The 16,012-nt window shown below is 40.3% G+C and overlaps 1 long non-coding RNA gene across 1 annotated transcript; it reads left to right on the top strand.

Moving 5' to 3' along the window:
- Window positions 1–732: 732 nt before the first annotated feature.
- Window positions 733–5,403, top strand: LOC130140310 (uncharacterized). Its single transcript, XR_008818319.1, has 4 exons — window positions 733–876; window positions 1,023–1,073; window positions 1,894–2,067; window positions 5,189–5,403. It is a non-coding gene; the product is annotated as an uncharacterized LOC130140310 (long non-coding RNA).
- Window positions 5,404–16,012: the final 10,609 nt, after the last annotated feature.

The following is a 16,012-nucleotide window of genomic DNA, read 5'->3' as shown; positions in this document are numbered from 1 at the left end:
CTTCACTAAATAAGAAAAAAACTACATAAAAAAAAAGATTTGAGTGAAATTGTGTGTTAATCAGAAATCATATTTAGGGTGATGATGTGATTTTTAGCTAACATTACATATGCTTTCGTCGCTTCGAGGTAAGTGTACCCTCCCTATCTTGCAATGTATTTATTGTTTTGATTATTGGGTATTACACTAATGGTTGCGTACCCGTATGATTACTTCACATGTTAGTAGACCTATCAAATGGGTCCAGAACCCATTTATGAATCCACGTTTGTTTAAATGGATCGCTAATGGGTCATTCTTTTTTTTTTTCAGATCAGCCTTAATGGGTTTCAAACAAAAGAAGGCCAAAATATATGGGTTTTAAATGGGTATATTCTGAACCCATTTACGACCCATTTAATAACCCGTTATGGAAAGCCTGGCTCATGTTCTCCCTCTTGCTTCATGCTTCACGATCTTCTCTCCGTCTCCTTCGCCGATTGCTTCCGCGAATCTAATTCCCAGCCACCTCCGCCGCTATCACCGACTTCGCGCCGCCCATCTCCGGTGCGCCACCCATCTCCGTCATAGCCGAGGTTCTCCGACGACTCAATATCGCCCGTCTTGCACTCCGTGCAAACCCTAAACTCCGTTTCTTGCGGCTAAATCTCTTCGATCGCCACTAAATTCCTGAGGACCATATGAGCCTACGACTCCGCCACCACTGCCTCGACTCCCGCCGTCGCAAGCGCCTCCGATGACGATCGAGTACTTGGTCTTCGTCTCGTTTGCCTTGACGAATCGAGTCTCATAGCTCGAAGGGAGGCCGATAAGCGCGTACGTGCCGAGCTTCTTGTACTCGGCGGGGCTCGAAGGGACTAGCGTTTTTGTCTCCGGGTATTGGGTTTTCTCTATTTGCTTACTTTTTTTGTCAAGTTTGCCTACAATTTTGTTTTCGAGGGTGTTTGGGTTCGTGCTGGGGAATTGGTGTTTTGTTGACTAATCTTTTCTCTCTTTTTGTGTGGGGGTTGCTGGGTTTCTAGGTTCACCAGTTGGTGGTCAATAGAGATCCCAAGTTCACCAATTTTGTCGAGGTGAGAATGTTCGATTTTTTTCCGTACAGTTGCTTTCTTTTGCTTCGCCGATCCTTGAATTCTGTCGGCTCTTTTGTGCGAATGCGCCATGAGCTCGGTGTTATGTGGGTCATTCCCATTGATTGGCGTGGTCACAGCGATTTGACTGAAGAAGAGAAGTCAAGAGTTTGGGAACACGAAAGGAGGAAAGTAGAAAAGAAACCGAGGGAGAGGAGAAATAAAAGAAGCCCATAGAAAGATGAGCACTGAACTTCTAGTGACTCAGGTTTTCTCCACTGAAACCATCATAGTCAATGAGGGGTCCTTATAGATTGAGCGCGCCCGATCACTGATTGGTTTATGAAAATGCGACCAAAGTGATCCATCACATGAAAGAGTGGTTCGCAAACAAGAGTGCTTCTTCGCTCAGCCGCTCTAGTTCTAATCATCCCTGCTTGTCTATTCTTTCTTAAGCCATCAGAAATATTATCTCTTTTTCCTGGCTGCATCTATTCCATGTGTGAGTTTCTTTATGGCATTGTTGAATCAATAACAAATCCAGATGGGACAGGTTCACTTTGGATTATCCTCGGAGAGGTTTGTGGTACATGTTTTTGTGCAGTAAACTTTAGGAAATACCTCTATTCTGTTTAAGGATGTACGAGGAGGAATTCGTTCTCCATTTGATAGCCAAATATCCAACTGTTATTGTACAGTGAACTACGTTTCTGATTCCATTGTCTTGAATTTACAATATCACTTTTAAGTGTCTTTTCGGGTGCTCAAAAGTTTCATGTTTGCTAGCTGCACATGAAGGTCTAATTGAGATTTTCAATTGCAGTTTCGAACGCACAAGGTTATTTACGGGCGATATGCTGGATTGCTTTTCTCGCTCTGTGTTGACATAACAGATAACGAGCTTGCATACTTGGAGTGCATTCACTTATTTGTAGAGATTTTGGATCACTTCTTCAGCAATGTCTGTGAACTAGACTTGGTATTTAATTTTCATAAGGTTTGTCCATAACCATCAGCTCTACTTATGTCTGAATGTGCTTCTTTATCACATCTTACAATTGTATGCTACATTATTATATGAAATTAGTTGTTAGATCTTGTTTGCCTGTCTATTTCTATTGGTGCTGCTGTCTAAATATGTGAGTAGAGCTGGACCTTAGAAATATGCTCTCCCGTATATTTTTTACGTATATCTTTCTTCTCCGATTGTTGGTAGACTGGGTTTCTGGATTTTCTGGAAAACCTCCATTGGATGAGCTATTTTTTCGTAGTTTTCTTTAGTTTTAAATGTTCCTCTCTTATTTGACTTTACACCGAAAGTCTCATTTGTTGTTGCATCCACTCACTGTCTTAATGTTCCTCCATAAGGTTGCTGTTTGTTTGGAGCTTTTTGTATAGTCTTGTAGGATGGGCAGCTGGATGCTGCAATTTTTTGATGGATAGTGGAGACTTGGGCTTTGGGGTTTAAAATTCCAAGTGACTCATTATTAATTTGATTAACATTTCCATGTATGAACTCAGTCTTTACCCCTTATGTTGAACTCATAACGTGCAATCATGAACTTGTTATAATTTATGTTTTCTCTGACTAATTAGCTGAAATGTCAAGAGCTAACGAGGATCGAGAAGAATATTCAACTACCGAACAATTCGAAAGACGTAGAATTGCATCCTTAGTTCATGAGGATGAGGAAGATAACTCTACTTGCTCTAAGCGCTCAAGAAAATGTACTTTGATTGTATGGTCTGAATTTGAAAAATACACGGATGTTGATGGCATGAGAAAGGCTAAATGTAAGTGGTGCGAAGTAACTTACATGGCTAGCCATGGGACAAAAAACTTGTTGCGTCATTTAGATAATTGTCCCAATCGCGAGGTCAATGTTGATGATTCCACAGTACAATTCAACCAAGCTGTTTTTAGAGACATGCTAGCAAGAGCAATAATCAAACACAATTATACCTACTCTTTTGTAGAGCATGAAGCTACTAGAGAGTTGTTTAGTTACCTCAACCGTAATGTGAAGCACGTATCAAGGAATATAGCAAGAAGTGATGTGATCAAAGTTTATGAGAAAGAGAAGGGAAATTTGAAATCCAACTTAGTGTCTCTTTTGAGCCATATATGTTTGACTTCTGATCTATGGACTTCTGTCACTATTGATCATTATATGACGGTCACTGCCTATTACATCGATGAGGATTGGGAATTGCATTCAAAAGTCTTGTGTTTCTCCTATGTGCCGCCCCCGTATAGTGGTGCCATTCTTTTGGAAAAATTGCTGACTTTGTTAAGAGATTGGGGTATTGAGAGGAAGATTTTCAGCATTACATTAGATAATGCATCATACAATGACAATATGGTTGATATTTGGAAAAATACACCCTCTGTGAGATCCTCTTTGTTATGTGATGGACAATTTTTTCATGTGCGTTTTGGTGCACACGTTTTGAATCTCATTGTACAGGAAGGTCTAAAGGTTATTGATGGATCATTACATAATATTAGAGAATCTGTCAAGTATGTGAGAGCTACACAAGGGAGGAGAGTAAAATTTGCCGAATGTATAGCACAATCGTGCTTGAAGACAAGTAAAAAGGTACGTCAAGATGTGGCTACTAGATGGAACTCTACGTACCAAATGCTTGAAGGTGCACTTTTCTTTGAATGTGCATTTTCACATTTGAAGTTAATTGATTGTAACTTTGTCACATGTCCATCATCTGAAGATTGGGTCAGAGCAAAGAAAATTGCATTCTTGTTGAAACCCTTTTATGATATTTCTACTCTCTTCTCTGGAGTTAGATATCCCACGGCGAATTTATATTTTTATGGAGTATGGCGGATTCAATTTCGTTTGATACAAGCAAGGGATGCTGAGGATGAAGCTATTAGTTTTATGGCTATTACAATGCTCAAAAAGTTTGAAAATTATTGGAAGTGTTATAGCGTTGTGTTATCTTTTGCAGCTATATTAGATCCTCGCTATAAGCTACACTTGTTAGAGTTTTGCTATTCGAAGTTGGACATGGATGATCATGTGGAATTTGTACGGAGCATTCGAGAAAAGCTGTATATGCTTTTTGATGAATATGTGACCTCTATGTCTAGAGATGATCACTTTACTTCTTCAACTAGTCGAGGTAACATTTCAATTGAGGACATTAGGAACATTGGGGACGACATTGATGAGTATGATTTATTTGAGAGTGAACATTTTGGATCGCAATCTACTAAGTCACAGTTGGATTTGTATTTGGAGGAGAATAGGCTTGATAGAAAGAAGCACGCGGATCTCAATGTACTTGATTATTGGAAGACTCATTCTCATCGGTATCCCGAGTTGTCTCTCATGGCACGCGATATATTGAGCATTCCTATCACTACCGTTGCCTCAGAGTCAGCCTTTAGCATTGGAGGACGCATTTTAAATAAATATCGTAGTTCCCTTTCGCCTGAAAGCGTAGAGGCTGAGCTGTGCACTAGAGATTGGTTATTTGGAGTTCCGCCTGAGGAAGAATTGGATGAGGAGTCTCTCATCGTCGACTTTCAAGACTATTTGCATTAGGTACTTTTTTCATCTCATTCTTTTGGTTTACTCATATGATTTAATGCACTTGTCTTCATAATGATGTATTCTTGGTATACTTGGTGGTGCTATGACTTATAATCAGAGTCAATGCTTTTCTTTTTCAGGTTCTAGACTAGGTGTTTGGTCATAATGAGGAGGTACATGAAAAGCTATACTTTTCCAAAAGATTCTTGCATGCAGATTGGTTCAAGAAAGGAGTTGCATCTTGATTTTCTCATGGTTCCTTTTTCATATTCACGATTTGTGATTCTGATTTCTAAATGCTGGCAAGGGAGGTAAACTCACTCATGATGAGACCGCAATCATTGGTGGAGCTCTAGATTTGACTGAGTAGGTTTAGAGCTACTAAATCTAGACATTTTATTTTCTTCTTCATGTAAATCATAAATTCTTGCTTGGCTAGATTATTTCTTTACCTCCTCTGTTGGGTGAGAATCTTTGTTTCTATCTGTACTACAACAGCTAACATTGTAGACATTGTGACACCTTTCTGATATTTGATTGATCATTGCAAAACTTGCATAGTCTGTCACCATGGTGGCCATAATCTAGCAGTGGATGAAGGATTCAAGAATGCCTTCACACCAGGAGGAGGAAGAGGTGCGGCGGGAGAACAAGTGGGTATTTAAATATGTCTTTATGTCTCCTCTTGAACCAATAAAGATGATTTGTGTTTATTTTTCTGTGTCAGTCTTTTAGTTGTCGAAATATCCAATTCCCTTTCAATGTTACTAAAATTCAGAACCTCGGCCACTAGAGAAGGGCGGCGTGAAGTCGGCAATAGCGGCGGAGGTGGCTGCGAATTAGATTCATCGAAGCGATAAGCGAAGAAGAGGGAGAGAAGATTGTGAAGTGAGATCATGAGCCGGGCTTTTATTGAAAAGAAATTGGATTGTAAATGGGTTCAGAATATACTCATTTAAGACCCATATATTTTGGCCTTCTTATTTTTAAAACCCATTATGGCTGATTTGAAAAAAAGGAATGACCTATTATCGACCCATTTAAGCAAACATGAGTGGATTTTGAACCCATTTGATAGGTCTATAATGTATATGCTTTTGAACCTAGAACCTGATTTTATGAATTTATTATTATAATTATTGACTTTATTATTTTATATTTGTGCACTTCTTTATGGGTACTAGAATTATATAATCGGTAATTAAAATTAAAAAATATTGTATCAAATAATGTATTATTAAACGGGTGTTATCCGACTAAAAAAAACAACAAGTGTTAATTTTTTAAGATCTCATTTATATTTAATTCAAAACTAAAACTCAAATCCATTTCAGGATTTGTGAAAAAAAAAAAGAAAGAAAGAAAAAGAAAAAATTTTAAAAATTAATTTTTAAAATTATAAAAATTGTCCACAAATTAGCAATATAATTTTTTTAAATCATAAAAAATTATATTGAGTTAAATATGGAAGTGTTTTAGCAATACGGGTTGGGTCGGGTCGGGTATGGGTCAAGAAAGTTGCATTGCGCATAAATGAGTCATAAACGGGTTAATGGTTCACTTTGGGTCGGACCATTTATGACCCGACCCAAACCCGACCCGACCCACCCATTTGACAGGTCTACATGTTAGTGAATATGTTAAAAATCAATTCAAGCTGTATGCAAACATTTTTTTTTATATAAAAGAGAAAGGTATCGAAAGGGCGTTAGAGTAATCTAGTGTAGCAAGTCCCTGAATCCATAATATGTGGTTCATAAAAATAGAGTAATCCTCTCGATACTTTACTTGGGTTTCCAATCGACCCACCCAAAATAGATTATTGGCGACTCCTAATTGAAATGTTCTTGCATGTTAAGAACTTGAACCTAAGTTGCGAATTACTAAGGGCTTGGGAGAGTCCGAGCTAAGTCTAGGCTTACTAATCCATTAGCCAAACTCTAGGTGGTGCACCCGAGGTAAGATTGCGACAAGCAATTTCCTATTGCAACTAGAAAATTCGAGAGGTATTATTTTCATCTCCATACATGTCTTTAAGAGAATTCAATAGAGATTGTGCCGTATTAGAGTAAACGAAAATTTCTTACATCTATGGATCCATGCAGTTGAATATCCATGACATGACCAAGTTATCAGTAGATTGTCATTCGGCATATTTAAGATCGGTGGATGATGGGGCTTTGATTGAACCATTAACATGGCCTAACTTAGATCGTCCTCCAAGGGCAACCGTAATTACCCGAGACTAAAAAATTTAGTTTCTTTCATTTAAAAAAAAAGGATGTTAATCTATTGCTCATCTCATTTGAGCTAGATCAACTAACATAAGCGGTAATGGAAGAACTAGCCATTATAACAAGAAGAAAGGAGATGATCAAGAGCTCATCTAAATCATAAGTAGAATGAAGCGGCAAATAGCGACTTCGATAGCATTGACACCAGCTCTAATACCCTGTGAGATTTTGTGAGACAACCGCCAACTTTTCTAAAAGTTTTTTAAAGCTATTGGATTTAACGCCTATTTTAATATTTAAATATTTTATCTCTCCCCCTCATACTTAGTCTAGTATTTGTCCTTAGTACTAGGCGTGCACATATTTAATTGGGGAGGCAAATGGAACCAGGAAAGATTTGAACTCAGGACCTCCTACTTTGGTATCATGTTTTATTTGTAATCACACACACACTAAGAAAGAGAAAAGGATTTAATGTGGTTTGGTCGACCAAGAAGACGAACCTTGGAAGCCTACGTCCACGATGGGAACCCCTAATATAGCATATCTCCTTGGGGGATTTCATTTTCTTTAAATAAGATAGAATACATCTCTTGGAATCAACATGGATATCTATTGGAAAGGCAAATACATATTTTATTTCCTTCTTTATCGATTTGAGCCAGATCTCCTACTAAATTTAGACTCTGCTGACTAGTCATCCTTATCTTTCTAGTATAGTCAAGACAAAATCCTATGAATGGGGTTACCATAAATGTTCATGATGGACATAGAATGTTCATTACAAATTACATCAAAAGGTTCGACACCAAACGTCACTAATTATCATAACACTTCGTAACAATGAAATCCCTAAGCCAATTCACATTTGTCCTTTTCCTGTCACTTTCCTTCATATCCTCCCTTCCACCCTCACAGGCCAACAAGTTTACCAACTTCCTAGGTGAAATATACGACAACCGCCATATCTACATCATCAACAACTTGCCGAGTGACTTCATTCTCCATTGCATATCTTCGGATGACGATCTTGGTGCCCGGGCCCTACACCCGACTCAAGAGCAAATGATCCGTTTTCGGATTCACTTTATCAACAACACCATCTTCGCCTGCTCTGTTGTCACTACTCGAACCCCAACGAGCGTGCGACACCCTTAAGTTGGTCGAATTGAATGCGACATCCCGGCCTGCGCCGACCCAACCCCAAATCATCGTAGATCAAACACAAGCGGAAACAAGTATAACACCCGGACAAGAATTAGAAGAGGGGTAACAGGGAGAACAACCACATAACCAAACGAACAACTTTCAATAACACGAGACATACATACAATATCCATTCTTACAAAACAGACTAGGCTTACAAGGTTAGCAACCACTATTATCAAAAAGGGGCAAGTGGTTTGGGTAGGTTAACTTCTATACCAAAAAGGAGCATTCTCAAAATGGTTCTAATAACTAGCCCTTACTAACCCCTACGAGACGTAGAAGGTGTCCACTGGGGTCGGCCCTCCTAGAATCGGTGTCAGGCTCCCCCAGATCCACCCATTCATCAACTGACTTGGAGTCAGCCTCAATCTCAACTAGGTTATCCTCGGATCCTAATTGAAATGTTCTTGCATGTTAAGAACTTGAACCTAAGTTGCGAATTACTAAGGGCTTGGGAGAGTCCGAGCTAAGTCTAGGCTTACTAATCCATTAGCCAAACTCTAGGTGGTGCACCCGAGGTAAGATCGCGACAAGCAATTTCCTATTGCAACTAGAAAATTCGAGAGGTATTATTTTCATCGCCATACATGTCTTTAAGAGAATTCAATAAAGATTGTGCCGTATTAGAGTAAACGAAAATTTCTTACATCTATGGATCCATGCAGTTGAATATCCATGACATGACCAAGTTATCAGTAGATTGTCATTCGGCATATTTAAGATCGGTGGATGATGGGGCTTTGATTGAACCATTAACATGGCCTAACTTAGATCGTCCTCCAAGGGCAACCGTAATTACCCGAGACTAAGGAATTTAGTTTCTTTCATTAAAAAAAAAGGGATGTTAATCTATTGCTCATCTCATTTGAGCTAGATCAACTAACATAAGCGGTAATTGAAGAACTAGCCATTATAACAAGAAGAAAGGAGATGATCAAGAGCTCATCTAAATCATAAGTAGAATGAAGCGGCAATTAGCGACTTCGATAGCACTGACACCAGCTCTAATACCCTGTGAGATTTTGTGAGACAACTGCCAACTTTTCTAAAAGTTTAAGCTATTAGATGAATGCCTAATTTAATATTTAAATATTTTATCTCTCCCCCTCATACTTAATCTAGTATTTGTCCTTAGTACTAGGTGTGCACATATTTAATTGGGGAGGTAAATGGAACCAAGAAAGATTTGAACTCAGAACCTCCTACTTTGGTATCATGTTTTATTTGTAATCACACACACACGAAGAAAGAGAAAAGGATTTAATGTGGTTTGGTCGACCAAGAAGACGAACCTTGGAAGCCTACGTCCATGATGGGAACCCCTAATATAGCATATCTCCTTGGGGGATTTCATTTTCTTTAAATAAGATAGAATACATCTCTTGGAATAAACATGGATATCTATTGGAAAGGCAAATACATATTTTATTTCCTTGTTTATCGATTTGAGCCAGATCTCCTTCTAAATTTAGACTATGCTGACTAGTCATCCTTATCTTTCTAGTATAGTCAAGACAAAATCCTATGAATGGGGTTACCATAAATGTTCATGATGGACATAGAATGTTCATTACAAATTACATCAAAAGGTTCTACACCAAACGTCACTAATTATCATAACACTTCGTAACAATGAAATCCCTAAGCCAATTCATGTTTGTCCTTTTCCTGTCACTTTCCTTCATATCCTCTCTTCCACCCTCACAGGCCAACAAGTTTACCAACTTCCTAGGTGAAATATACGACAAGCGCCATATCTACATCGTCAACAACTTGCCGAGCGACTTCATTCTCCATTGCATATCTTCGGATGACGATCTTGGTGCCCGGACCCTACACCCGACTCAAGAGCAAATGATCCGTTTTCGGATTCACTTTATCAACAACACCATCTTCGCCTGCTCTGTTGTCACTACTCGAACCCCAACGAGCGCGCGACACCCTTAAGTTGGTCGAATTGAATGCGACATCCTAGGCTCGTCGCCGACCCAACCCCAAATCATCAGAGATCAAACACAAGCGGAAACAAGTATAACACCCGGACAAGAATTAGAAGAGGGGTAACAGGGAGAACAACCACATAACCAAACGAACAACTTTCAATAACACGAGACATACATACAATATTCATTCTTACAAAACAGACCAGGCTTACAAGGTTAGCAACCACTATCATCAAAAAAGGGGCAAGTGGTTTGGGTAGGTTAACTTCTATACCAAAAAGGGAGCATTCTCAAAAATGGTTCTAATAACTAGCCCTTACTAACCCCTACGAGACGTAGAAGGTGTCCACTCGGGGTCAGTCCTCCTAGAATCGGTGTCAGGCTCCCCCGGATCCACCCATTCATCAACTGACTTGGAGTCAGCCTCAATCTCAACTAGGTTATCCTCGGATCCAGACTCTGATGAGACCTCAATCGGCGGTTCTTCCTTGGGTTCTTCTTCATCAGGCTCCTCTTCAAACTCTTCTTCAAGCTCATCGTATTTCACCAAGCATACTAAGCTACAACTAAGCCAACGATCACAGCCCATAACTCAACATATTACACTCATTTTTCAAGCAATAAAGTCAGCCACGAAGGTAGCATAAATCAACCACGACACAGGCATAATATTCCAACACGTGTAGTTCACAAATCAAACCATATACTGGCCATATTCAGCCACATTTTCCAGCATATAAATCCACCATAATCAACCCCTATTTGGTCTCTAAATAACCACCAAGTCGTCCATAAATCCATCCATAATCCGTCTAATAAGTTAGCACTCAAACAACCCCTAATCTCCACAAAATCGCACCTAAACTAGTTCGTTAATACCCGCCATCCTAAGCAAGGTTTAGAATGTCACTTACTCAAGGTCCTAAGCAAGATCAAGCAAGAAAAAGGGGCAGCAAGCCAGTGGTCGCATGGCGGCCTCGGGCAAACGGCGGACGGACGGCGACGGCGGCGGCTCCGGTTGGCCGATCACGGCCGCGTGCGTGCACGGCAAGGAGAAGAGGAGGAGCTGGCCTAGAGAGAGAGAGAGAGAGAGAGAGAGAGAGAGAGAGAGAGAGAGATGGGGTGGTGGCGGTGACGAGGCCGCGGTGGCGAGGACGATCGGACGAGCGGTGACTGGGGGCGGTTTCCGGCACCGGCGTAGCGTGATGGCCGAGCGCGCAAGAAGAGGAGGAGGAGAAGAGAAGGTCGGCCAAAGGGGGAAGAGGGGAAATGGCGTGAGAGAGAGTGAGGGAGAAAGAAAAGAAAAGAATAGACTAGAGGGAGTAGGTTAGATAGGTCATGATGACTAAAAAGGCCCATCATAGCCTTAAAAGCTCATCATTACCTAAAAAGGAGCCATTATAACCTAAAAAGGCTAGGTGAGTCAACTTTTCAAGGAAAGACCATCTTACCCCTTCCACTATCTCACCAAATCTAAAGGCCCACATTCAAACACACATCACATCCATCTCATCCAACGGCTAAGATTAAACCATCCACAAAATATCTAGGGGCAAAGAAGGAAATGAGCAAGGAGGATGGGGGCATTTTTGTCCATGAAATTCGTCCATCAAGGGGGCAGCCAAAAGACCAAACTGCCCTTCCACTTTTCTTAAGAGCCTTCACACAATCCCAGGGGCAAAATGGTAATTTTCCACTCCCGGTCCAATTTCAATCTTTCCCGACAAATCCAACAAATTCTAAGATTAATTACGCTAATGACGACGTCGTCCAATTAATTGTCATGACGTTCGAGGAATCCGAAACCCAAACTTGGATTCTAATTATGGCTAAATCGAATCAACGCAACTTAAGCGTATCTCTGACTAACGGACGGCTGTTGAGCGTTACACGAATTTGACCCGTGGTCGACACTAAGTCGAGCCACATTTAAGTTCACTCGAACCATGGCGACCTCGGTTGTTATGTAATTGCGATGATCAATCACTAGTTTCGAAGGGCACGATCGTTTGGAATAGGTTTAAGGTCGTTCGCAAAATTCATCTCATGGTTGAGCGGAATCACCCGCGATCCACTCGTATGACATTGGCAAATCGATTCGTGACCATTCTTGGATCGGCCTACATTGGCCCAAATATCACCTCGACAATCCTTAGGGTCGAAAGTCATCCTACGATCGAGTTTCTTTGGTCGCGTGAACTTAAATCCCTAATTAGCCATTCCCTAATGGTTAGTATCCCAAGAGTGATCAGTTCCAGGCGAGATCTAACTACAAGCGCGTTAATAAAATCATTCCTTTCATAAATTCTAAGTGGGTCGAATTTCAGAATGTCACATCTGCTTAGTGGCAAGGGCGGCTCAAGGAGTTCGTCGTGGTCAGGACTAATTGGAATAAATTCCGTTGGGCAAAAGAACATTACAAGTGCCATAACTTGTGTACGGCGCTCACTTTGGTGCCATAAGTTATTTTTGGATCACTTTAGTGCTAAAATTTTTGAAAAACGATCACTTAAGTGCCAACTTTTGCCAATTCCGTTGTAATCCCGATTGCTTTTGGTCTGTGCGGGAGGACGGGTTTTACGTTAGATCATATGGCATCGAGTATAAGCGTTATTATACGTGGTAATAAACCATGCCATCATGAGTGATTGAAAATTGCATTGGCCGCACAAAATTTTTTGGAATAAAGCGGACATGGCTCTTTTATGTGTTTGGTCTTTCGCTCTTGCTTTCCATTAATGGTATTGTCATTGTGATGACCCCGTTTTCTGATTGTGGAGTGCTCTCATATTACAATCAAATCCAGGACTGTATTCATCGGAAAGGAAAATCAAGGACCGGTTTCACTGAGGTCGAATTAGATTTGTCGAAAAGCCAAACATATGACACTAAAGAAAGTTGCGAATAATTTTTTATGTACCTTCAGAGTAATATTTCGTGGTGCCTCAAGTCATTAAAAAATCAACAACTCGTCTCGATTGTCTTTTTTCCGAAATTGATAATTATGATAACACTTGAAATACAAAAGAATGTTATTCAAAGATTAATCGATACTTGTTCATAATGTTATGGACAAAAGTCGAAGGCGCTTTCATGTCATGCCACTAGAGTAGAGTTCTCGTTTCTCCTCTAAGCTATATGTTACGGAAAGACTAGTGCGACCACATCTCATTGTGTACAACAAATTTCTTCTACCCTCTGTGTAATTAAATGCGTACAATAAACACTACAACAATATAACAATCAATTGGGCAATGCGGAATCTATATAGATAGGATTTAAGGTGGAAACCCAAGCTAGGAAAATTCCATGGAGCAAACTCTCTAAAAGCTTCCACTCCGCAAAATGGAATTACAATTGGTCTTCTCTACTCCAGCCAAAGGTTATCCAATATGTCATTTGTTGGATATTTCTACGGTTTTTAATTATTCAAAGCAATTGTTTTGTAATAGTTTTAATCGAAAGTATGACTGCAATCAATTTCTAACGGATTTATAATGCTTGACTTGATTTATTTCTTTATTAACCCTTTTCTTTATTTGTTTATAAAGAGAATCTGCTAATCATACTAAAAACATACCAAAAACAAGAAATTCTCTATGTTCTTTTCATTTATTCGTTGGGTTTTACATATAAAGATGTTGTTTCTATTCCCTCTATTATTCCGTGTAGAGTAAAGAGGAAGATATGTTGTATATGTTGGATGAATGCCGTAAAACGACCATGTAATAGTTGCATGATAGGAATTTCAGTTGTACTATTTAATGGTAAAGACGTATTCATTCATTGACCATTATTTATATGAATGATTCTATAAGGTTAGTTGTGACTGGACCTATTCTAAGGTGTTAAGAATATGTATAATAGGTTTACATTTAGACTAAATTTTAAAACAGTTCCCACTTGATGGATCATTGATTGGATGTTGATGATCACGTTGCGACTGGTGTGTTCTTAACTTCACCTTTAAGTATTGCATACCGAGGGAATGATGAGTTACAAGTCATTGGGTATTGTCATACCTGAGTTATAATATAGGTGCTTGTATCGGACAAGTTCACTAAATGTGACACGCATAGAACAATTAGCAACATTGAAGCTTTTAGCGTAGTCAATGTCTAATCGTTTATGCTCTTGTTTTGTGTAAAAACTCATTAGACCTGAGGTACAATGTTGGCTTATGTGTTGGATGGCTATGGTTCACAAGTGCACATAATGATGCTCCATTGAACCGTCTCTGTACTTGATGGTCATAGTTTGTTCACATACGAAGGCACACATGTGCACAATACGGAATCTGTCTTTTTGTTATATACAAAGTACAATAATGATGTCTAATGCAATCTAATCGTGACACTGTATTGTAATCCTTGGCCGGGGTTGTAATCAAGAATGAAGAGTTCTTGCCTCGTTAAGAACACATGTCAATTAGGTCTGTGCATATGGTAGAATAGGTGCCTTGACTAGAAATTTCCATGGTCTCTGTTTAATCGGGACTTGGTAAGACAGAAGGATTGAATAACATGGTAGCCAAGGCTGATGAGTTCATTATGTTCTTCAAATATTCACACTATCTTGGTAGCCATGACATATTGGTAGATGTCACTCATGGCTTGTAAGACCTGGAGACTAATTAGGACAATCAATTCTCTTTGGAATACTAATGTGTTGGTAAGTGTAATGCCCCCACCTCGGGGTCATTAACGTGACGTTCCGTTCATTGTTATCTTTCTTTACACACAAGCAGAAGCATAATTTTGGGACAATCACATTCAGAACAACAGCGGAAATTTAGACAAGCAGCATTATGAACAAACCTTATGTTGACGGTGCATGCAAACATATTTTAACAAGCCCTTCGGGCCATGGCAAATAACACATATTTCACACGCATATTCTAGAGGCTCATCCGTTCCTAGCCGACTATGAATAGCAAAACTTGGCTTGGGCGATCCTATCCCCTCTACTTCATCTTCTCGCTTCTAACTCCATCCACATCTCCTCCCCGCTTCCCGTCCGCATGGTCGATCTACACCCCACCCGTGGCATGCCCCGGAACTGGTCCGCCTACACCGCCAAAAGGTCCATTGAACCCACATAGGGATCCAACCCATTCTCCGTCAATGTAGCCATGCCATGCTACGTACGGGGTGAGGCACCAAGTCCGTTAGGACCTCATCGACTATCACATATGTTGTGATCCGGCGGTAGGCTCGGCCTTCTCGGGCATCTATCACGGTGAGCACTTCGGCTCTCATTTCTACGGGGTTACCGAACCGGGTCGGGGGAGATGCCATTCTTAGGACCTGAAAAGGAAACAACGAGGGATGAGTCAGGGAGACTCGGCAAGTAAACCTACTAATATCAAGTGACGACGAGGGGATCACCGTTAACACAAGTCGGCTCTTACCGCACTCGCATCAATGGCAGATCAATAGCAAAGTTCATGCACGAAAACATCAAGCATGGCTATAACATGTGCACCTTGCCATTCAAGTCTCGGTTCTATCTCTAAAACAAACATCAAACACAAAATATGATTAAATCGAGAAATGAACCAACTACAACCAACCAAACGACCGAGAAACGGTCCAAGCAAACCGTGTCACAACGTATCACAACTTCCTTTCCCAATATTAGGAAGTTACTTACTCAACAACTAAAACAAGAACTAGAGAAAACAGTTGGTGTGGGGTGAGCATGTGAGCCTTGACGAGTCTCGGGCGATTCTCGGGCTTGAACATGAACACACGGGCCTTGGATGTGGCTTCCTATTGACCGAATAACAAGGAGAGACACGGGCTAGTCGGTGAGCTCTCTCTCTCTTTCTCTTTCTCGGCGTGAACAAGAAGCAAAGAAGCAAGAAGCGAGATGGTGATGAATGAGAATGAGAGGAAATGGCGTGAGAGCTCGAGAGAGGAAGTGACGTGAGGGAGGAGGGCTTCACGTGAGGCTCTCTCTCTCTCTCTCTCTCTCTCTCTCTCTCTCTCTCTCTCTCT

This window comes from Syzygium oleosum, unplaced genomic scaffold (genome assembly GCF_021117445.2).
Source record: "Syzygium oleosum isolate NSW1041296 unplaced genomic scaffold, Sole_v2.1 Sole_v2.17, whole genome shotgun sequence".
NCBI lineage: Eukaryota > Viridiplantae > Streptophyta > Magnoliopsida > Myrtales > Myrtaceae > Syzygium > Syzygium oleosum.
Note: the sequence above shows the minus strand (reverse complement) of the source record. Positions and strands in the feature narration are given on the sequence as shown.